The sequence below is a fragment of the Chlamydotis macqueenii genome, chromosome W (assembly GCF_036417535.1).
Source record: "Chlamydotis macqueenii isolate bChlMac1 chromosome W, bChlMac1.mat, whole genome shotgun sequence".
NCBI lineage: Eukaryota > Metazoa > Chordata > Aves > Otidiformes > Otididae > Chlamydotis > Chlamydotis macqueenii.
In genome coordinates, this window is record NC_141592.1 from 29167624 (window position 1) to 29189687 (window position 22064).

Here is a 22064-nt window from a genome sequence, read left to right on the forward strand (position 1 = left end):
CCGGTGAGGAGCAGCAAGAGCTTGACTGGCTGGCACTTTTTGTGTGGGAGCAATTGTCCGACGTTTGTGATTTTTCGGGTTTTCTTGGAGTGGACTCCCAGGCACAGGTGGTGGTAAACGTCGAAGCCCTGTTCGTCAGGGAAAGCCCAGAGCCCCGATGTCTGTGGTGCTGTAGATGCGCTGCCAATGGCCGGTGAGGAGCAGCAAGAGCTTGTCTGGCTGGCACTTTCGGTGTGGGAGCAATCGTCCGACGTTCATGCTTTTTCGGGGTTTTTTTCAGTGGGGCCCCCAGGTGCAGCTGGTGGTAAACGTCGAAGCCCTGTTCGTCAGGGAAAGCCCGGAGCCCCGATGTCTGTGGTGCTGTAGATGCGCTGCCAATGGCCAGTGATGAGCAGCAAGAGCTTGACTGGCTGGCACTTTTGGTGTGGGAGCAATCGTCCAACGTTCGTGATTTTTCTTGGGTTTTTTTCCAATGGGCGCCCGGGTGCAGCTGGTGGTAAACGTCGAAGCCCGGTTCGTCAGGGAAAGCCCGGAGCCCCGATGTCTGTGGTGCTGTAGATGCGCTGCCAATGGCCGGTGAGGAGCAGCAAGAGCTTGACTGGCTGGCACTTTCGGTGTGGGAGCAATCGTCCAACGTTCGTGATTTTTCGGGGTTTTTTTCAGTGGGCCCCCCAGGTGCAGCTGGTGGTAAACGTCGAAGCCCTGTTCGTCAGGGAAAGCCCGGAGCCCCGATGTCTGTGGTGCTGTAGATGCGCTGCCAATGGCCGGGGAGGAGCAGCAAGAGTTTGACTGGCTGGAACTTTTTGTGTGGGAGCAATCGTCCGACGTTCATGATTTTTCGGGGTTTTTTTCAGTGGGCCCCCCAGGTGCAGCTGGTGGTAAACGTTGAAGCCCTGTTCGTCAGGGAAAGCCCGGAGCCCCGATGTCTGTGGTGCTGTAGATGCGCTGCCAATGGCCGGTGATGAGCAGCAAGAGCTGGACTGGCTGGCACTTTTGGTGTGGGAGCAATCGTCCAACGTTCGTGATTTTTCTTGGTTTTTTTTCCAATGGGCGCCCAGGTGCAGCTGGTGGTAAGCGTCGAAGCCCTGTTCGTCAGGGAAAGCCCGGAGCCCCGATGTCTGTGGTGCTGTAGATGCGCTGCCAATGGCCGGTGAGGAGCAGCAAGAGCTTGACTGGCTGGCACTTTTGGTGTGGGAGTAATCATCCGACGTTCCCGATTTTTCGGGGTTTCATTCTGTGGGCCCCCCAGGTGCAGCTGGTGGTAAACGTCGAAGCCCTGTTCGTCAGGGAAAGCCCAAAGCCCTGATGTCTGTGGTGCTGTAGATGTGCTGCCAATGGCCGGTGAGGAGCAGCAAGAGCTTGACTGGCTGGCACTTTCGGTGTGGGAGCAATCGTCCGACGTTCGTGATTTTTCGGGGATTTTTCCAGTGGGGGCCCCAGGTGCAGCTGGTGGTAAATATCAAAGCCCTGTTCGTCAGGGAAAGCCCGGAGCCCCGATGTCTGTGGTGCTGTAAATGCGCTGCCAATGGCCAGTGAGGAGCAGCAGGAGCTTGACTGGCTGGCACTTTTTGTGTGGGAGCAATCGTCTGACGTTCGTGATTTTTCGGGTTTTTCTGGAGTGGGCGACCAGGTGCAGCTGGTGGTAAACGTCGAAGCCCGGTTCGTCAGGGAAAGCCCTGAGCCCCGATGTCTGTGGTGCTGTAGATGCGCTGCCAATGGCCGGTGATGAGCAGCAAGAGCTTGACTGGCTGGCACTTTTTGTGTGGGAGCAATCGTCCGAAGTTTGTGATTTTTCGGGTTTTTTTGCAGTGGACTCCCAGGCACAGGTGGTGGTGAACGTCGAAGCCCTGTTCGTCAGGGAAAGCCCGGAGCCCCGATGTCTGTGGTGCTGTAGATGCGCTGCCAATGGCCGGGGAGGAGCAGCAAGAGCTTGATTGGCTGGCACTTTTGGTGTAGGAGCAATCGTCCAACGTTCGTGATTTTTCTTGGGTTTTTTTCCAATGGGCGCCCAGGTGCAGCTGGTGGTAAGCGTCGAAGCCCTGTTCGTCAGGGAAAGCCCGGAGCCCCGATGTCTGTGGTGCTGTAGATGCGCTGCCAATGGCCGGTGAGGAGCAGCAAGAGCTTGACTGGCTGGCACTTTCGGTGTGGGAGTAATCATCCGACGTTCCCGATTTTTCGGGGTTTCTTTCAGTGGGCCCCCCAGGTGCAGCTGGTGGTAAACGTCGAAGCCCTGTTCGTCAGGGAAAGCCCGGAGCCCCGATGTCTGTGGTGCTGTAGATGCGCTGCCAATGGCCGGTGAGGAGCAGCAGGAGCTTGACTGGCTGGCACTTTTTGTGTGGGAGCAATCGTCCGACGTTCGTGATTTTTAGGGTTTTTCTGGAGTGGGCGCCCAGGTGCAGGTGATGGTAAACGTCGAAGCCCTGTTCGTCAGGGAAAGCCCGGAGCCCCGATGTCTGTGGTGCTGTAGATGCGCTGCCAATGGCCGGTGAGGAGCAGCAGGAGCTTGACTGGCTGGCACTTTTTGTGTGGGAGCAATCGTCTGACGTTCGTGATTTTTAGGGTTTTTCTGGAGTGGGCGCCCGGGTGAAGCTGGTGGTAAACGTCGAAGCCCGGTTCGTCAGGGAAAGCCCGGAGCCCCGATGTCTGTGGTGCTGTAGATGCGCTGCCAATGGCCGGTGATGAGCAGCAAGAGCTTGACTGGCTGGCATTTTCGGTGTGGGAGGAATCGTCCGACGTTCATGATTTTTCGGGGCTTTTTTCAGTTGGCCCCCCAGGTGCAGTTGGTGGTAAACGTCGAAGTCCTGTTCGTTAGGGAAAGCCCGGAGCCCTGATGTCTGTGGTGCTGTAGATGTGCTGCCAATGGCCGGGGAGGAGCAGCAAGAGCTTGAGTGGCTGGCACTTTTTGTGTGGGAGCAATCGTCCAACGTTCGTGATTTTTCGGGGTTTTTTTCAGTGGGCGCCCAGGTGCAGCTGGTGGTAAACGTCGAAGCCCTGTTCGTCAGGGAAAGCCCAGAGCCCCGATGTCTGTGGTGCTGTAGATGCGCTGCCAATGGCCGGGGAGGAGCAGCAAGAGCTTGACTGGCTGGCACTTTTTGTGTGGGAGCAATTGTCCGACGTTTGTGATTTTTCGGGTTTTTTTGGAGTGGACTCCCAGGCACAGGTGGTGGTAAACGTCGAAGCCCTGTTCGTCAGGGAAAGCCCGGAACCCCGATGTCTGTGGTGCTGTAGATGCGCTGCCAATGGCCGGTGAGGAGCAGCAAGAGCTTGACTGGCTGGCACTTTTTGTGTGGGAGCAATTGTCCGACGTTTGTGATTTTTCGGGTTTTCTTGGAGTGGACTCCCAGGCACAGGTGGTGGTAAACGTCGAAGCCCTGTTCGTCAGGGAAAGCCCAGAGCCCCGATGTCTGTGGTGCTGTAGATGCGCTGCCAATGGCCGGTGAGGAGCAGCAAGAGCTTGTCTGGCTGGCACTTTCGGTGTGGGAGCAATCGTCCGACGTTCATGCTTTTTCGGGGTTTTTTTCAGTGGGGCCCCCAGGTGCAGCTGGTGGTAAACGTCGAAGCCCTGTTCGTCAGGGAAAGCCCGGAGCCCCGATGTCTGTGGTGCTGTAGATGCGCTGCCAATGGCCGGTGATGAGCAGCAAGAGCTTGACTGGCTGGCACTTTTGGTGTGGGAGCAATCGTCCAACGTTCGTGATTTTTCTTGGGTTTTTTTCCAATGGGCGCCCAGGTGCAGCTGGTGATAAGCGTCGAAGCCCTGTTCGTCAGGGAAAGCCCGGAGCCCCGATGTCTGTGGTGCTGTAGATGCGCTGCCAATGGCCGGTGAGGAGCAGCAAGAGCTTGTCTGGCTGGCACTTTTGGTGTGGGAGTAATCATCCGACGTTCCCGATTTTTCAGGGTTTCTTTCAGTGGGCCCCCCAGGTGCAGCTGGTGGTAAACGTCGAAGCCCTGTTCGTTAGGGAAAGCCCGGAGCCCCGATGTCTGTGGTGCTGTAGATGTGCTGCCAATGGCCGGGGAGGAGCAGCAAGAGCTTGACTGGCTGGCACTTTCGGTGTGGGAGCAATCGTCCGAAGTTCATGCTTTTTCGGGGATTTTTTCAGTGGGGGCCCCAGGTGCAGCTGGTGGTAAATATCGAAGCCCTGTTCGTCAGGGAAAGCCCGGAGCCCCGATGTCTGTGGTGCTGTAAAAGCGCTGCCAATGGCCAGTGAGGAGCAGCAGGAGCTTGACTGGCTGGCACTTTTTGTGTGGGAGCAATCGTCCGACGTTCGTGATTTTTAGGGTTTTTCTGGAGTGGGCGCCCAGGTGCAGGTGGTGGTAAACGTCGAAGCCCTGTTCGTCAGGGAAAGCCCGGAGCCCCGATGTCTGTGGTGCTGTAGATGCGCTGCCAATGGCCGGTGAGGAGCAGCAGGAGCTTGACTGGCTGGCACTTTTTGTGTGGGAGCAATCGTCTGACGTTCGTGATTTTTCGGGTTTTTCTGGAGTGGGCGCCCAAGTGAAGCTGGTGGTAAACGTCGAAGCCCGGTTCGTCAGGGAAAGCCCGGAGCCCCGATGTCTGTGGTGCTGTAGATGCGCTGCCAATGGCCGGGGAGGAGCAGCAAGAGCTTGACTGGCTGGCACTTTCGGTGTGGGAGCAATCGTCCAACGTTCGTGATTTTTCGGGGTTTTTTTCAGTGGGCGCCCAGGTGCTGGTGGTGGTAAACGTCGAAGCCCTGTTCGTCAGGGAAAGCCCGGAGCCCCGATGTCTGTGGTGCTGTAGATGCGCTGCCAATGGCCGGTGAGGAGCAGCAAGAGCTTGTCTGGCTGGCACTTTCGGTGTGGGAGCAATCGTACGACGTTCATGATTTTTCAGGGTTTTTTTCAGTGGGCCCCCCAGGTGCAGCTGGTGGTAAACGTCGAAGCCCTGTTCCTCAGGGAAAGCCCGGAGCCCCGATGTCTGTGGTGCTGTAGATGCGCTGCCAATGGCCAGTGAGGAGCAGCAGGAGCTTGACTGGCTGGCACTTTTTGTGTGGGAGCAATCGTCCGACGTTCATGATTTTTCGGGGTTTTTTTCAGTGGGCCCCCCAGGTGCAGCTGGTGGTAAACGTCGAAGCCATGTTCGTCAGGGAAAGCCCGGAGCCCCGATGTCTGTGGTGCTGTAGATGCGCTGCCAATGGCCGGTGAGGAGCAGCAAGAGCTGGACTGGCTGGCACTTTTGGTGTGGGAGCAATCGTCCAACGTTCGTGATTTTTCTTGGTTTTTTTTCCAATGGGCGCCCAGGTGCAGCTGGTGGTAAGCGTCGAAGCCCTGTTCGTCAGGGAAAGCCCGGAGCCCCGATGTCTGTGGTGCTGTAGATGCGCTGCCAATGGCCGGTGAGGAGCAGCAAGAGCTTGACTGGCTGGCACTTTTGGTGTGGGAGTAATCATCCGACGTTCCCGATTTTTCGGGGTTTCATTCTGTGGGCCCCCCAGGTGCAGCTGGTGGTAAACGTCGAAGCCCTGTTCGTCAGGGAAAGCCCAAAGCCCTGATGTCTGTGGTGCTGTAGATGTGCTGCCAATGGCCGGTGAGGAGCAGCAAGAGCTTGACTGGCTGGCACTTTCGGTGTGGGAGCAATCGTCCGACGTTCGTGATTTTTCGGGGATTTTTCCAGTGGGGGCCCCAGGTGCAGCTGGTGGTAAATATCAAAGCCCTGTTCGTCAGGGAAAGCCCGGAGCCCCGATGTCTGTGGTGCTGTAAATGCGCTGCCAATGGCCAGTGAGGAGCAGCAGGAGCTTGACTGGCTGGCACTTTTTGTGTGGGAGCAATCGTCTGACGTTCGTGATTTTTCGGGTTTTTCTGGAGTGGGCGACCAGGTGCAGCTGGTGGTAAACGTCGAAGCCCGGTTCGTCAGGGAAAGCCCTGAGCCCCGATGTCTGTGGTGCTGTAGATGCGCTGCCAATGGCCGGTGATGAGCAGCAAGAGCTTGACTGGCTGGCACTTTTTGTGTGGGAGCAATCGTCCGAAGTTTGTGATTTTTCGGGTTTTTTTGCAGTGGACTCCCAGGCACAGGTGGTGGTGAACGTCGAAGCCCTGTTCGTCAGGGAAAGCCCGGAGCCCCGATGTCTGTGGTGCTGTAGATGCGCTGCCAATGGCCGGGGAGGAGCAGCAAGAGCTTGATTGGCTGGCACTTTTGGTGTAGGAGCAATCGTCCAACGTTCGTGATTTTTCTTGGGTTTTTTTCCAATGGGCGCCCAGGTGCAGCTGGTGGTAAGCGTCGAAGCCCTGTTCGTCAGGGAAAGCCCGGAGCCCCGATGTCTGTGGTGCTGTAGATGCGCTGCCAATGGCCGGTGAGGAGCAGCAAGAGCTTGACTGGCTGGCACTTTCGGTGTGGGAGTAATCATCCGACGTTCCCGATTTTTCGGGGTTTCTTTCAGTGGGCCCCCCAGGTGCAGCTGGTGGTAAACGTCGAAGCCCTGTTCGTCAGGGAAAGCCCGGAGCCCCGATGTCTGTGGTGCTGTAGATGCGCTGCCAATGGCCGGTGAGGAGCAGCAGGAGCTTGACTGGCTGGCACTTTTTGTGTGGGAGCAATCGTCCGACGTTCGTGATTTTTAGGGTTTTTCTGGAGTGGGCGCCCAGGTGCAGGTGATGGTAAACGTCGAAGCCCTGTTCGTCAGGGAAAGCCCGGAGCCCCGATGTCTGTGGTGCTGTAGATGCGCTGCCAATGGCCGGTGAGGAGCAGCAGGAGCTTGACTGGCTGGCACTTTTTGTGTGGGAGCAATCGTCTGACGTTCGTGATTTTTAGGGTTTTTCTGGAGTGGGCGCCCGGGTGAAGCTGGTGGTAAACGTCGAAGCCCGGTTCGTCAGGGAAAGCCCGGAGCCCCGATGTCTGTGGTGCTGTAGATGCGCTGCCAATGGCCGGTGATGAGCAGCAAGAGCTTGACTGGCTGGCATTTTCGGTGTGGGAGGAATCGTCCGACGTTCATGATTTTTCGGGGCTTTTTTCAGTTGGCCCCCCAGGTGCAGTTGGTGGTAAACGTCGAAGTCCTGTTCGTTAGGGAAAGCCCGGAGCCCTGATGTCTGTGGTGCTGTAGATGTGCTGCCAATGGCCGGGGAGGAGCAGCAAGAGCTTGAGTGGCTGGCACTTTTTGTGTGGGAGCAATCGTCCAACGTTCGTGATTTTTCGGGGTTTTTTTCAGTGGGCGCCCAGGTGCAGCTGGTGGTAAACGTCGAAGCCCTGTTCGTCAGGGAAAGCCCAGAGCCCCGATGTCTGTGGTGCTGTAGATGCGCTGCCAATGGCCGGGGAGGAGCAGCAAGAGCTTGACTGGCTGGCACTTTTTGTGTGGGAGCAATTGTCCGACGTTTGTGATTTTTCGGGTTTTTTTGGAGTGGACTCCCAGGCACAGGTGGTGGTAAACGTCGAAGCCCTGTTCGTCAGGGAAAGCCCGGAACCCCGATGTCTGTGGTGCTGTAGATGCGCTGCCAATGGCCGGTGAGGAGCAGCAAGAGCTTGACTGGCTGGCACTTTTTGTGTGGGAGCAATTGTCCGACGTTTGTGATTTTTCGGGTTTTCTTGGAGTGGACTCCCAGGCACAGGTGGTGGTAAACGTCGAAGCCCTGTTCGTCAGGGAAAGCCCAGAGCCCCGATGTCTGTGGTGCTGTAGATGCGCTGCCAATGGCCGGTGAGGAGCAGCAAGAGCTTGTCTGGCTGGCACTTTCGGTGTGGGAGCAATCGTCCGACGTTCATGCTTTTTCGGGGTTTTTTTCAGTGGGGCCCCCAGGTGCAGCTGGTGGTAAACGTCGAAGCCCTGTTCGTCAGGGAAAGCCCGGAGCCCCGATGTCTGTGGTGCTGTAGATGCGCTGCCAATGGCCGGTGATGAGCAGCAAGAGCTTGACTGGCTGGCACTTTTGGTGTGGGAGCAATCGTCCAACGTTCGTGATTTTTCTTGGGTTTTTTTCCAATGGGCGCCCAGGTGCAGCTGGTGATAAGCGTCGAAGCCCTGTTCGTCAGGGAAAGCCCGGAGCCCCGATGTCTGTGGTGCTGTAGATGCGCTGCCAATGGCCGGTGAGGAGCAGCAAGAGCTTGTCTGGCTGGCACTTTTGGTGTGGGAGTAATCATCCGACGTTCCCGATTTTTCAGGGTTTCTTTCAGTGGGCCCCCCAGGTGCAGCTGGTGGTAAACGTCGAAGCCCTGTTCGTTAGGGAAAGCCCGGAGCCCCGATGTCTGTGGTGCTGTAGATGTGCTGCCAATGGCCGGGGAGGAGCAGCAAGAGCTTGACTGGCTGGCACTTTCGGTGTGGGAGCAATCGTCCGAAGTTCATGCTTTTTCGGGGATTTTTTCAGTGGGGGCCCCAGGTGCAGCTGGTGGTAAATATCGAAGCCCTGTTCGTCAGGGAAAGCCCGGAGCCCCGATGTCTGTGGTGCTGTAAAAGCGCTGCCAATGGCCAGTGAGGAGCAGCAGGAGCTTGACTGGCTGGCACTTTTTGTGTGGGAGCAATCGTCCGACGTTCGTGATTTTTAGGGTTTTTCTGGAGTGGGCGCCCAGGTGCAGGTGGTGGTAAACGTCGAAGCCCTGTTCGTCAGGGAAAGCCCGGAGCCCCGATGTCTGTGGTGCTGTAGATGCGCTGCCAATGGCCGGTGAGGAGCAGCAGGAGCTTGACTGGCTGGCACTTTTTGTGTGGGAGCAATCGTCTGACGTTCGTGATTTTTCGGGTTTTTCTGGAGTGGGCGCCCAAGTGAAGCTGGTGGTAAACGTCGAAGCCCGGTTCGTCAGGGAAAGCCCGGAGCCCCGATGTCTGTGGTGCTGTAGATGCGCTGCCAATGGCCGGGGAGGAGCAGCAAGAGCTTGACTGGCTGGCACTTTCGGTGTGGGAGCAATCGTCCAACGTTCGTGATTTTTCGGGGTTTTTTTCAGTGGGCGCCCAGGTGCTGGTGGTGGTAAACGTCGAAGCCCTGTTCGTCAGGGAAAGCCCGGAGCCCCGATGTCTGTGGTGCTGTAGATGCGCTGCCAATGGCCGGTGATGAGCAGCAAGAGCTTGACTGGCTGGCATTTTCGGTGTGGGAGGAATCGTCCGACGTTCATGATTTTTCGGGGCTTTTTTCAGTTGGCCCCCCAGGTGCAGTTGGTGGTAAACGTCGAAGTCCTGTTCGTTAGGGAAAGCCCGGAGCCCTGATGTCTGTGGTGCTGTAGATGTGCTGCCAATGGCCGGGGAGGAGCAGCAAGAGCTTGAGTGGCTGGCACTTTTTGTGTGGGAGCAATCGTCCAACGTTCGTGATTTTTCGGGGTTTTTTTCAGTGGGCGCCCAGGTGCAGCTGGTGGTAAACGTCGAAGCCCTGTTCGTCAGGGAAAGCCCAGAGCCCCGATGTCTGTGGTGCTGTAGATGCGCTGCCAATGGCCGGGGAGGAGCAGCAAGAGCTTGACTGGCTGGCACTTTTTGTGTGGGAGCAATTGTCCGACGTTTGTGATTTTTCGGGTTTTTTTGGAGTGGACTCCCAGGCACAGGTGGTGGTAAACGTCGAAGCCCTGTTCGTCAGGGAAAGCCCGGAACCCCGATGTCTGTGGTGCTGTAGATGCGCTGCCAATGGCCGGTGAGGAGCAGCAAGAGCTTGACTGGCTGGCACTTTTTGTGTGGGAGCAATTGTCCGACGTTTGTGATTTTTCGGGTTTTCTTGGAGTGGACTCCCAGGCACAGGTGGTGGTAAACGTCGAAGCCCTGTTCGTCAGGGAAAGCCCAGAGCCCCGATGTCTGTGGTGCTGTAGATGCGCTGCCAATGGCCGGTGAGGAGCAGCAAGAGCTTGTCTGGCTGGCACTTTCGGTGTGGGAGCAATCGTCCGACGTTCATGCTTTTTCGGGGTTTTTTTCAGTGGGGCCCCCAGGTGCAGCTGGTGGTAAAGGTCGAAGCCCTGTTCGTCAGGGAAAGCCCGGAGCCCCGATGTCTGTGGTGCTGTAGATGCGCTGCCAATGGCCGGTGATGAGCAGCAAGAGCTTGACTGGCTGGCACTTTTGGTGTGGGAGCAATCGTCCAACGTTCGTGATTTTTCTTGGGTTTTTTTCCAATGGGCGCCCAGGTGCAGCTGGTGATAAGCGTCGAAGCCCTGTTCGTCAGGGAAAGCCCGGAGCCCCGATGTCTGTGGTGCTGTAGATGCGCTGCCAATGGCCGGTGAGGAGCAGCAAGAGCTTGTCTGGCTGGCACTTTTGGTGTGGGAGTAATCATCCGACGTTCCCGATTTTTCAGGGTTTCTTTCAGTGGGCCCCCCAGGTGCAGCTGGTGGTAAACGTCGAAGCCCTGTTCGTTAGGGAAAGCCCGGAGCCCCGATGTCTGTGGTGCTGTAGATGTGCTGCCAATGGCCGGGGAGGAGCAGCAAGAGCTTGACTGGCTGGCACTTTCGGTGTGGGAGCAATCGTCCGAAGTTCATGCTTTTTCGGGTTTTTTTTCAGTGGGGCCCCCAGGTGCAGCTGGTGGTAAACGTCGAAGCCCTGTTACTCAGGGAAAGCCCGGAGCCCTGATGTCTGTAGTGCTGTAGATGTGCTGCCAATGGCCGGGGAGGAGCAGCAGGAGCTTGACTGGCTGGCACTTTTTGTGTGGGAGCAATCGTCTGACGTTCGTGATTTTTCGGGTTTTTCTGGAGTGGGCGCCCAAGTGAAGCTGGTGGTAAACGTCGAAGCCCGGTTCGTCAGGGAAAGCCCGGAGCCCCGATGTCTGTGGTGCTGTAGATGCGCTGCCAATGGCCGGGGAGGAGCAGCAAGAGCTTGACTGGCTGGCACTTTCGGTGTGGGAGCAATCGTCCAACGTTCGTGATTTTTCGGGGTTTTTTTCAGTGGGCGCCCAGGTGCTGGTGGTGGTAAACGTCGAAGCCCTGTTCGTCAGGGAAAGCCCGGAGCCCCGATGTCTGTGGTGCTGTAGATGCGCTGCCAATGGCCGGTGAGGAGCAGCAAGAGCTTGTCTGGCTGGCACTTTCGGTGTGGGAGCAATCGTACGACGTTCATGATTTTTCGGGGCTTTTTTCAGTTGGCACCCCAGGTGCAGCTGGTGGTAAACGTCGAAGCCCTGTTCGTCAGGGAAAGCCCGGAGCCCTGATGTCTGTAGTGCTGTAGATGTGCTGCCAATGGCCGGGGAGGAGCAGCAAGAGCTTGACTGGCTGGAACTTTTTGTGTGGGAGCAATCGTCCGACGTTCATGATTTTTCAGGGTTTTTTTCAGTGGGCCCCCCAGGTGCAGCTGGTGGTAAACGTCGAAGCCCTGTTCGTCAGGGAAAGCCCGGAGCCCCGATGTCTGTGGTGCTGTAGATGCGCTGCCAATGGCCAGTGAGGAGCAGCAGGAGCTTGACTGGCTGGCACTTTTTGTGTGGGAGCAATCGTCTGACGTTCGTGATTTTTCGGGGTTTTTTTCAGTGGGCCCCCCAGGTGCAGGTGGTGGTAAACGTCGAAGCCCTTTTCGTCAGGGAAAGCCCGGAGCCCCGATGTCTGTGGTGCTGTAGATGCGCTGCCAATGGCCGGTGATGAGCAGCAAGAGCTTGACTGGCTGGCACTTTCGGTGTGGGAGCAATCGTCCAACGTTCGTGATTTTTCGGGGTTTTTTTCAGTGGGGGCCCCAGGTGCAGCTGGTGGTAAATATCGAAGCCCTGTTCGTCAGGGAAAGCCCGGAGCCCCGATGTCTGTGGTGCTGTAAATGCGCTGCCAATGGCCAGTGAGGAGCAGCAAGAGCTTGACTGGCTGGCACTTTTTGTGTGGGAGCAATCGTCCAACGTTCGTGATTTTTCTTGGGTTTTTTTCCAATGGGCGCCCAGGTGCAGCTGGTGGTAAACGTCGAAGCCCGGTTCGTCAGGGAAAGCCCGGAGCCCCGATGTCTGTGGTGCTGTAGATGCGCTGCCAATGGCTGGTGATGAGCAGCAAGAGCTTGACTGGCTGGCACTTTTTGTGTGGGAGCAATCGTCCAACGTTCGTGATTTTTCGGGGTTTTTTTCAGTGGGCGCCCAGGTGCAGCTGGTGGTAAACGTCGAAGCCCTGTTCGTCAGGGAAAGCCCGGAGCCCCGATGTCTGTGGTGCTGTAGATGCGCTGCCAATGGCCGGGGAGGAGCAGCAAGAGCTTGACTGGCTGGCACTTTTTGTGTGGGAGCAATCGTCCGACGTTCATGATTTTTCAGGGTTTTTTTCAGTGGGCCCCCCAGGTGCAGATGGTGGTAAACGTCGAAGCCCTGTTCGTCAGGGAAAGCCCGGAGCCCCGATGTCTGTGGTGCTGTAGATGCGCTGCCAATGGCCGGTGAGGAGCAGCAAGAGCTTGACTGGCTGTCACTTTTTGTGTGGGAGCAATTGTCCGACGTTTGTGATTTTTCGGGTTTTTTTGGAGTGGACTCCCAGGCACAGGTGGTGGTAAACGTCGAAGCCCTGTTCGTCAGGGTAAGCCCGGAGCCCCGATGTCTGTGGTGCTGTAGGTGCGCTGCCAATGGCCGGTGAGGAGCAGCAAGAGCTTGTCTGGCTAGCACTTTTGGTGTGGGAGCAATCGTCCGACGTTCATGCTTTTTCGGGGTTTTTTTCAGTGGGGCCCCCAGGTGCAGCTGGTGGTAAACGTCGAAGCCCTGTTCGTCAGGGAAAGCCCGGAGCCCCGATGTCTGTGGTGCTGTAGATGCGCTGCCAATGGCCGGTGATTAGCAGCAAGAGCTTGTCTGGCTGGCACTTTCGGTGTGGGAGCAATCGTCCGACGTTCATGCTTTTTCGGGTTTTTTTTCAGTGGGGCCCCCAGGTGCAGCTGGTGGTAAACGTCGAAGCCCTGTTACTCAGGGAAAGCCCGGAGCCCTGATGTCTGTAGTGCTGTAGATGTGCTGCCAATGGCCGGGGAGGAGCAGCAGGAGCTTGACTGGCTGGCACTTTTTGTGTGGGAGCAATCGTCTGACGTTCGTGATTTTTCGGGTTTTTCTGGAGTGGGCGCCCAAGTGAAGCTGGTGGTAAACGTCGAAGCCCGGTTCGTCAGGGAAAGCCCGGAGCCCCGATGTCTGTGGTGCTGTAGATGCGCTGCCAATGGCCGGGGAGGAGCAGCAAGAGCTTGACTGGCTGGCACTTTCGGTGTGGGAGCAATCGTCCAACGTTCGTGATTTTTCGGGGTTTTTTTCAGTGGGCGCCCAGGTGCTGGTGGTGGTAAACGTCGAAGCCCTGTTCGTCAGGGAAAGCCCGGAGCCCCGATGTCTGTGGTGCTGTAGATGCGCTGCCAATGGCCGGTGAGGAGCAGCAAGAGCTTGTCTGGCTGGCACTTTCGGTGTGGGAGCAATCGTACGACGTTCATGATTTTTCGGGGCTTTTTTCAGTTGGCACCCCAGGTGCAGCTGGTGGTAAACGTCGAAGCCCTGTTCGTCAGGGAAAGCCCGGAGCCCTGATGTCTGTAGTGCTGTAGATGTGCTGCCAATGGCCGGGGAGGAGCAGCAAGAGCTTGACTGGCTGGAACTTTTTGTGTGGGAGCAATCGTCCGACGTTCATGATTTTTCAGGGTTTTTTTCAGTGGGCCCCCCAGGTGCAGCTGGTGGTAAACGTCGAAGCCCTGTTCGTCAGGGAAAGCCCGGAGCCCCGATGTCTGTGGTGCTGTAGATGCGCTGCCAATGGCCAGTGAGGAGCAGCAGGAGCTTGACTGGCTGGCACTTTTTGTGTGGGAGCAATCGTCTGACGTTCGTGATTTTTCGGGGTTTTTTTCAGTGGGCCCCCCAGGTGCAGGTGGTGGTAAACGTCGAAGCCCTTTTCGTCAGGGAAAGCCCGGAGCCCCGATGTCTGTGGTGCTGTAGATGCGCTGCCAATGGCCGGTGATGAGCAGCAAGAGCTTGACTGGCTGGCACTTTCGGTGTGGGAGCAATCGTCCAACGTTCGTGATTTTTCGGGGTTTTTTTCAGTGGGGGCCCCAGGTGCAGCTGGTGGTAAATATCGAAGCCCTGTTCGTCAGGGAAAGCCCGGAGCCCCGATGTCTGTGGTGCTGTAAATGCGCTGCCAATGGCCAGTGAGGAGCAGCAAGAGCTTGACTGGCTGGCACTTTTTGTGTGGGAGCAATCGTCCAACGTTCGTGATTTTTCTTGGGTTTTTTTCCAATGGGCGCCCAGGTGCAGCTGGTGGTAAACGTCGAAGCCCGGTTCGTCAGGGAAAGCCCGGAGCCCCGATGTCTGTGGTGCTGTAGATGCGCTGCCAATGGCTGGTGATGAGCAGCAAGAGCTTGACTGGCTGGCACTTTTTGTGTGGGAGCAATCGTCCAACGTTCGTGATTTTTCGGGGTTTTTTTCAGCGGGCGCCCAGGTGCAGCTGGTGGTAAACGTCGAAGCCCTGTTCGTCAGGGAAAGCCCGGAGCCCCGATGTCTGTGGTGCTGTAGATGCGCTGCCAATGGCCGGGGAGGAGCAGCAAGAGCTTGACTGGCTGGCACTTTTTGTGTGGGAGCAATCGTCCGACGTTCATGATTTTTCAGGGTTTTTTTCAGTGGGCCCCCCAGGTGCAGATGGTGGTAAACGTCGAAGCCCTGTTCGTCAGGGAAAGCCCGGAGCCCCGATGTCTGTGGTGCTGTAGATGCGCTGCCAATGGCCGGTGAGGAGCAGCAAGAGCTTGACTGGCTGTCACTTTTTGTGTGGGAGCAATTGTCCGACGTTTGTGATTTTTCGGGTTTTTTTGGAGTGGACTCCCAGGCACAGGTGGTGGTAAACGTCGAAGCCCTGTTCGTCAGGGAAAGCCCGGAGCCCCGATGTCTGTGGTGCTGTAGATGCGCTGCCAATGGCCGGTGAGGAGCAGCAACAGCTTGTCTGGCTGGCACTTTCGGTGTGGGAGCAATCGTACGACGTTCATGATTTTTCGGGGCTTTTTTCAGCTGGCCCCCCAGGTGCAGCTGGTGGTAAACGTCGAAGCCCTGTTCGTCAGGGAAAGCCCGGAGCCCTGATGTCTGTAGTGCTGTAGATGTGCTGCCAATGGCCGGGGAGGAGCAGCAAGAGCTTGACTGGCTGGAACTTTTTGTGTGGGAGCAATCGTCCAACGTTCATGATTTTTCAGGGTTTTTTTCAGTGGGCCCCCCAGGTGCAGCTGGTGGTAAATATCGAAGCCCTGTTCGTCAGGGAAAGCCCGGAGCCCCGATGTCTGTGGTGCTGTAGATGCGCTGCCAATGGCCAGTGAGGAGCAGCAAGAGCTTGACTGGCTGGCACTTTCGGTGTGGGAGCAATCGTCTGACGTTCGTGATTTTTCGGGTTTTTCTGGAGTGGGCGACCAGGTGCAGCTGGTGGTAAACGTCGAAGCCCTGTTCGTCAGGGAAAGCCCGGAGCCCCGATGTCTGTGGTGCTGTAGATGCGCTGCCAATGGCCGGTGATGAGCAGCAAGAGCTTGACTGGCTGGCACTTTCGGTGTGGGAGCAATCGTCCAACGTTCGTGATTTTTCGGGGTTTTTTTCAGTGGGCGCCCAGGTGCAGCTGGTGGTAAACGTCGAAGCCCTGTTCGTCAGGGAAAGCCCGGAGCCCCGATGTCTGTGGTGCTGTAGATGCGCTGCCAATGGCCGGTGATAAGCAGCAAGAGCTTGTCTGGCTGGCACTTTCGGTGTGGGAGCAATCGTCCGACGTTCATGCTTTTTCGGGTTTTTTTTCAGTGGGGCCCCCAGGTGCAGCTGGTGGTAAACGTCGAAGCCCTGTTCGTCAGGGAAAGCCCGGAGCCCCGATGTCTGTGGTGCTGTAGATGCGCTGCCAATGGCCGGGGAGGAGCAGCAAGAGCTTGACTGGCTGGCACTTTTTGTGTGGGAGCAATCGTCCAACGTTCGTGATTTTTCTTGGGTTTTTTTTCTAATGGGCGCCCAGGTGCAGCTGGTGGTAAACGTCGAAGCCCTGTTCGTCAGGGAAAGCCCGGAGCCCCGATGTCTGTGGTGCTGTAGATGCGCTGCCAATGGCCGGTGAGGAGCAGCAGGAGCTTTACTGGCTGGCACTTTCGGTGTGGGAGTAATCATCCGACGTTCCCGATTTTTCGGGGTTTCTTTCAGTGGGCCCCCCAGGTGCAGCTGGTGGTAAGCGTCGAAGCCCTGTTCGTCAGGGAAAGCCCGGAGCCCCGATGTCTGTGGTGCTGTAGATGCGCTGCCAATGGCCGGTGAGGAGCAGCAGGAGCTTGACTGGCTGGCACTTTTTGTGTGGGAGCAATCGTCCGACGTTCGTGATTTTTAGGGTTTTTCTGGAGTGGGCGCCCAGGTGCAGGTGGTGGTAAACGTCGAAGCCCTGTTCGTCAGGGAAAGCCCGGAGCCCCGATGTCTGTGGTGCTGTAGATGCGCTGCCAATGGCCGGTGAGGAGCAGCAGGAGCTTGACTGGCTGGCACTTTTTGTGTGGGAGCAATCGTCTGACGTTCGTGATTTTTCGGGTTTTTCTGGAGTGGGCGCCCGGGTGAAGCTGGTGGTAAACGTCGAAGCCCGGTTCGTCAGGGAAAGCCCGGAGCCCCGATGTCTGTGGTGCTGTAGATGCGCTGCCAATGGCCGGTGATGAGCAGCAGGAGCTTGACTGGCTGGCACTTTCGGTGTGGGAGCAATCGTCCAACGTTCGTGATTTTTCGGGGTTTTTTTCAGTGGGCCCCCCAGGTGCTGGTGGTGGTAAACGTCGAAGCCCTGTTCGTCAGGGAAAGCCCGGAGCCCCGATGTCTGTGGTGCTGTAGATGCGCTGCCAATGGCCGGGGAGGAGCAGCAAGAGCTTGACTGGCTGGAACTTTTTGTGTGGGAGCAATCGTCCGACGTTCATGATTTTTCGGGGTTTTTTTCAGTGGGCCCCCCAGGTGCAGATGGTGGTAAACGTCGAAGCCCTGTTCGTCAGGGAAAGCCCGGAGCCCCGATGTCTGTGGTGCTGTAGATGCGCTGCCAATGGCCGGTGAGGAGCAGCAAGAGCTTGACTGGCTGGCACTTCCGGTGTGGGAGTAATCATCCGACGTTCCCGATTTTTCGGGGTTTCTTTCAGTGGGCCCCCCAGGTGCAGCTGGTGATAAACGTTCAAGCCCTGTTCGTCAGGGAAAGCCCGGAGCCCCGATGTCTGTGGTGCTGTAGATGCGCTGCCAATGGCCGGTGAGGAGCAGCAGGAGCTTGACTGGCTGGCACTTTTTGTGTGGGAGCAATCGTCCGACGTTCGTGATTTTTAGGGTTTTTCTGGAGTGGGCGCCCAGGTGCAGCTGGTGGTAAACGTCGAAGCCCTGTTCGTCAGGGAAAGCCCGGAGCCCCGATGTCTGTGGTGCTGTAGATGCGCTGCCAATGGCCGGTGAGGAGCAGCAAGAGCTTGACTGGCTGGCACTTTCGGTGTGGGAGCAATCGTACGACGTTCATGATTTTTCGGGGCTTTTTTCAGTTGGCCCCCCAGGTGCAGCTGGTGGTAAACGTCGAAGCCCTGTTCGTTAGGGAAAGCCCGGAGCCCTGATGTCTGTAGTGCTGTAGATGTGCTGCCAATGGCCGGGGAGGAGCAGCAAGAGCTTGACTGGCTGGAACTTTTTGTGTGGGAGCAATCGTCCGACGTTCATGATTTTTCAGGGTTTTTTTCAGTGGGCCCCCCAGGTGCAGCTGGTGGTAAACGTCGAAGCCCTGTTCGTCAGGGAAAGCCCGGAGCCCCGATGTCTGTGGTGCTGTAGATGCGCTGCCAATGGCCGGGGAGGAGCAGCAAGAGTTTGACTGGCTGGAACTTTTTGTGTGGGAGCAATCGTCCGACGTTCATGATTTTTCGGGGTTTTTTTCAGTGGGCCCCCCAGGTGCAGCTGGTGGTAAACGTCGAAGCCCTGTTCGTCAGGGAAAGCCCGGAGCCCCGATGTCTGTGGTGCTGTAGATGCGCTGCCAATGGCCGGTGAGGAGCAGCAAGAGCTTGACTGGCTGGCACTTTCGGTGTGGGAGCAATCGTCCAACGTTCGTGATTTTTCTTGGGTTTTTTTCAGTTGGCCCCCCAGGTGCAGCTGGTGGTAAACGTCGAAGCCCTGTTCGTTAGGGAAAGCCCGGAGCCCCGATGTCTGTAGTGCTGTAGATGCGCTGCCAATGGCCGGTGATGAGCAGCAAGAGCTGGACTGGCTGGCACTTTTGGTGTGGGAGCAATCGTCCAACGTTCGTGATTTTTCTTGGTTTTTTTTCCAATGGGCGCCCAGGTGCAGCTGGTGGTAAGCGTCGAAGCCCTGTTCGTCAGGGAAAGCCCGGAGCCCCGATGTCTGTGGTGCTGTAGATGCGCTGCCAATGGCCGGTGAGGAGCAGCAAGAGCTTGACTGGCTGGCACTTTCGGTGTGGGAGTAATCATCCGACGTTCCCGATTTTTCGGGGTTTCTTTCAGTGGGCCCCCCAGGTGCAGCTGGTGGTAAACGTCGAAGCCCTGTTCGTCAGGGAAAGCCCAAAGCCCCGATGTCTGTGGTGCTGTAGATGTGCTGCCAATGGCCGGGGAGGAGCAGCAAGAGCTTGACTGGCTGGCACTTTCGGTGTGGGAGCAATCGTACGACGTTCATGATTTTTCGGGGCTTTTTTCAGCTGGCCCCCCAGGTGCAGCTGGTGGTAAACGTCGAAGCCCTGTTCGTCAGGGAAAGCCCGGAGCCCTGATGTCTGTAGTGCTGTAGATGTGCTGCCAATGGCCGGGGAGGAGCAGCAAGAGCTTGACTGGCTGGAACTTTTTGTGTGGGAGCAATCGTCCAACGTTCATGATTTTTCAGGGTTTTTTTCAGTGGGCCCCCCAGGTGCAGCTGGTGGTAAATATCGAAGCCCTGTTCGTCAGGGAAAGCCCGGAGCCCCGATGTCTGTGGTGCTGTAGATGCGCTGCCAATGGCCAGTGAGGAGCAGCAAGAGCTTGACTGGCTGGCACTTTTTGTGTGGGAGCAATCGTCTGACGTTCGTGATTTTTCGGGTTTTTCTGGAGTGGGCGACCAGGTGCAGCTGGTGGTAAACGTCGAAGCCCTGTTCGTCAGGGAAAGCCCGGAGCCCCGATGTCTGTGGTGCTGTAGATGCGCTGCCAATGGCCGGTGATGAGCAGCAAGAGCTTGACTGGCTGGCACTTTCGGTGTGGGAGCAATCGTCCAACGTTCGTGATTTTTCGGGGTTTTTTTCAGTGGGCGCCCAGGTGCAGCTGGTGGTAAACGTTGAAGCCCTGTTCGTCAGGGAAAGCCCGGAGCCCCGATGTCTGTGGTGCTGTAGATGCGCTGCCAATGGCCGGTGATTAGCAGCAAGAGCTTGTCTGGCTGGCACTTTCGGTCTGGGAGCAATCGTCCAACGTTCATGCTTTTTCGGGTTTTTTTTCAGTGGGGCCCCCAGGTGCAGCTGGTGGTAAACGTCGAAGCCCTGTTCGTCAGGGAAAGCCCGGAGCCCCGATGTCTGTGGTGCTGTAGATGCGCTGCCAATGGCCGGGGAGGAGCAGCAAGAGCTTGACTGGCTGGCACTTTTTGTGTGGGAGCAATCGTCCAACGTTCGTGATTTTTCTTGGGTTTTTTTTCTAATGGGCGCCCAGGTGCAGCTGGTGGTAAACGTCGAAGCCCTGTTCGTCAGGGAAAGCCCGGAGCCCCGATGTCTGTGGTGCTGTAGATGCGCTGCCAATGGCCGGTGAGGAGCAGCAGGAGCTTCACTGGCTGGCACTTTCGGTGTGGGAGTAATCATCCGACGTTCCCGATTTTTCGGGGTTTCTTTCAGTGGGCCCCCCAGGTGCAGCTGGTGGTAAGCGTCGAAGCCCTGTTCGTCAGGGAAAGCCCGGAGCCCCGATGTCTGTGGTGCTGTAGATGCGCTGCCAATGGCCGGTGAGGAGCAGCAGGAGCTTGACTGGCTGGCACTTTTTGTGTGGGAGCAATCGTCCGACGTTCGTGATTTTTAGGGTTTTTCTGGAGTGGGCGCCCAGGTGCAGGTGGTGGTAAACGTCGAAGCCCTGTTCGTCAGGGAAAGCCCGGAGCCCCGATGTCTGTGGTGCTGTAGATGCGCTGCCAATGGCCGGTGAGGAGCAGCAGGAGCTTGACTGGCTGGCACTTTTTGTGTGGGAGCAATCGTCTGACGTTCGTGATTTTTCGGGTTTTTCTGGAGTGGGCGCCCGGGTGAAGCTGGTGGTAAACGTCGAAGCCCGGTTCGTCAGGGAAAGCCCGGAGCCCCGATGTCTGTGGTGCTGTAGATGCGCTGCCAATGGCCGGTGATGAGCAGCAGGAGCTTGACTGGCTGGCACTTTCGGTGTGGGAGCAATCGTCCAACGTTCGTGATTTTTCGGGGTTTTTTTCAGTGGGCGCCCAGGTGCTGGTGGTGGTAAACGTCGAAGCCCTGTTCGTCAGGGAAAGCCCGGAGCCCCGATGTCTGTGGTGCTGTAGATGCGCTGCCAATGGCCGGGGAGGAGCAGCAAGAGCTTGACTGGCTGGCACTTTTTGTGTGGGAGCAATCGTCCGACGTTCATGATTTTTCGGGGTTTTTTTCAGTGGGCCCCCCAGGTGCAGCTGGTGGTAAACGTCGAAGCCCTGTTCGTCAGGGAAAGCCTGGAGCCCCGAAGTCTGTGGTGCTGTAGATGCGCTGCCAATGGCCGGTGAGGAGCAGCAAGAGCTTGACTGGCTGGCACTTCCGGTGTGGGAGTAATCATTCGACGTTCCCGATTTTTCGGGGTTTCTTTCAGTGGGCCCCCCAGGTGCAGCTGGTGATAAACGTCGAAGCCCTGTTCGTTAGGGAAAGCCCGGAGCCCTGATGTCTGTAGTGCTGTAGATGTGCTGCCAATGGCCGGGGAGGAGCAGCAAGAGCTTGACTGGCTGGAACTTTTTGTGTGGGAGCAATCGTCCGACGTTCATGATTTTTCAGGGTTTTTTTCAGTGGGCCCCCCAGGTGCAGCTGGTGGTAAACGTCGAAGCCCTGTTCGTCAGGGAAAGCCCGGAGCCCCGATGTCTGTGGTGCTGTAGATGCGCTGCCAATGGCCGGGGAGGAGCAGCAAGAGTTTGACTGGCTGGAACTTTTTGTGTGGGAGCAATCGTCCGACGTTCATGATTTTTCGGGGTTTTTTTCAGTGGGCCCCCCAGGTGCAGCTGGTGGTAAACGTCGAAGCCCTGTTCGTCAGGGAAAGCCCGGAGCCCCGATGTCTGTGGTGCTGTAGATGCGCTGCCAATGGCCGGTGAGGAGCAGCAAGAGCTTGACTGGCTGGCACTTTCGGTGTGGGAGCAATCGTCCAACGTTCGTGATTTTTCTTGGGTTTTTTTCAGTTGGCCCCCCAGGTGCAGCTGGTGGTAAACGTCGAAGCCCTGTTCGTTAGGGAAAGCCCGGAGCCCCGATGTCTGTGGTGCTGTAGATGCGCTGCCAATGGCCGGTGATGAGCAGCAAGAGCTGGACTGGCTGGCACTTTTGGTGTGGGAGCAATCGTCCAACGTTCGTGATTTTTCTTGGTTTTTTTTCCAATGGGCGCCCAGGTGCAGCTGGTGGTAAGCGTCGAAGCCCTGTTCGTCAGGGAAAGCCCGGAGCCCCGATGTCTGTGGTGCTGTAGATGCGCTGCCAATGGCCGGTGAGGAGCAGCAAGAGCTTGACTGGCTGGCACTTTCGGTGTGGGAGTAATCATCCGACGTTCCCGATTTTTCGGGGTTTCTTTCAGTGGGCCCCCCAGGTGCAGCTGGTGGTAAACGTCGAAGCCCTGTTCGTCAGGGAAAGCCCAAAGCCCCGATGTCTGTGGTGCTGTAGATGTGCTGCCAATGGCCGGGGAGGAGCAGCAAGAGCTTGACTGGCTGGCAGTTTCGGTGTGGGAGCAATCGTCCGAAGTTCATGCTTTTTCGGGGATTTTTTCAGTGGGGGCCCCAGGTGCAGCTGGTGGTAAATATCGAAGCCCTGTTCGTCAGGGAAAGCCCGGAGCCCCGATGTCTGTGGTGCTGTAAATGCGCTGCCAATGGCCAGTGAGGAGCAGCAGGAGCTTGACTGGCTGGCACTTTTTGTGTGGGAGCAATCGTCTGACGTTCGTGATTTTTCGGGTTTTTCTGGAGTGGGCGACCAGGTGCAGCTGGTGGTAAACGTCGAAGCCCGGTTCGTCAGGGAAAGCCCGGAGCCCCGATGTCTGTGGTGCTGTAGATGCGCTGCCAATGGATGGTGAGGAGCAGCAAGAGCTTGACTGGCTGGCACTTTCGGTGTGGGAGCAATCGTCCGAAGTTTGTGATTTTTCGGGTTTTTTTGGAGTGGACTCCCAGGCACAGGTGGTGGTAAACGTCGA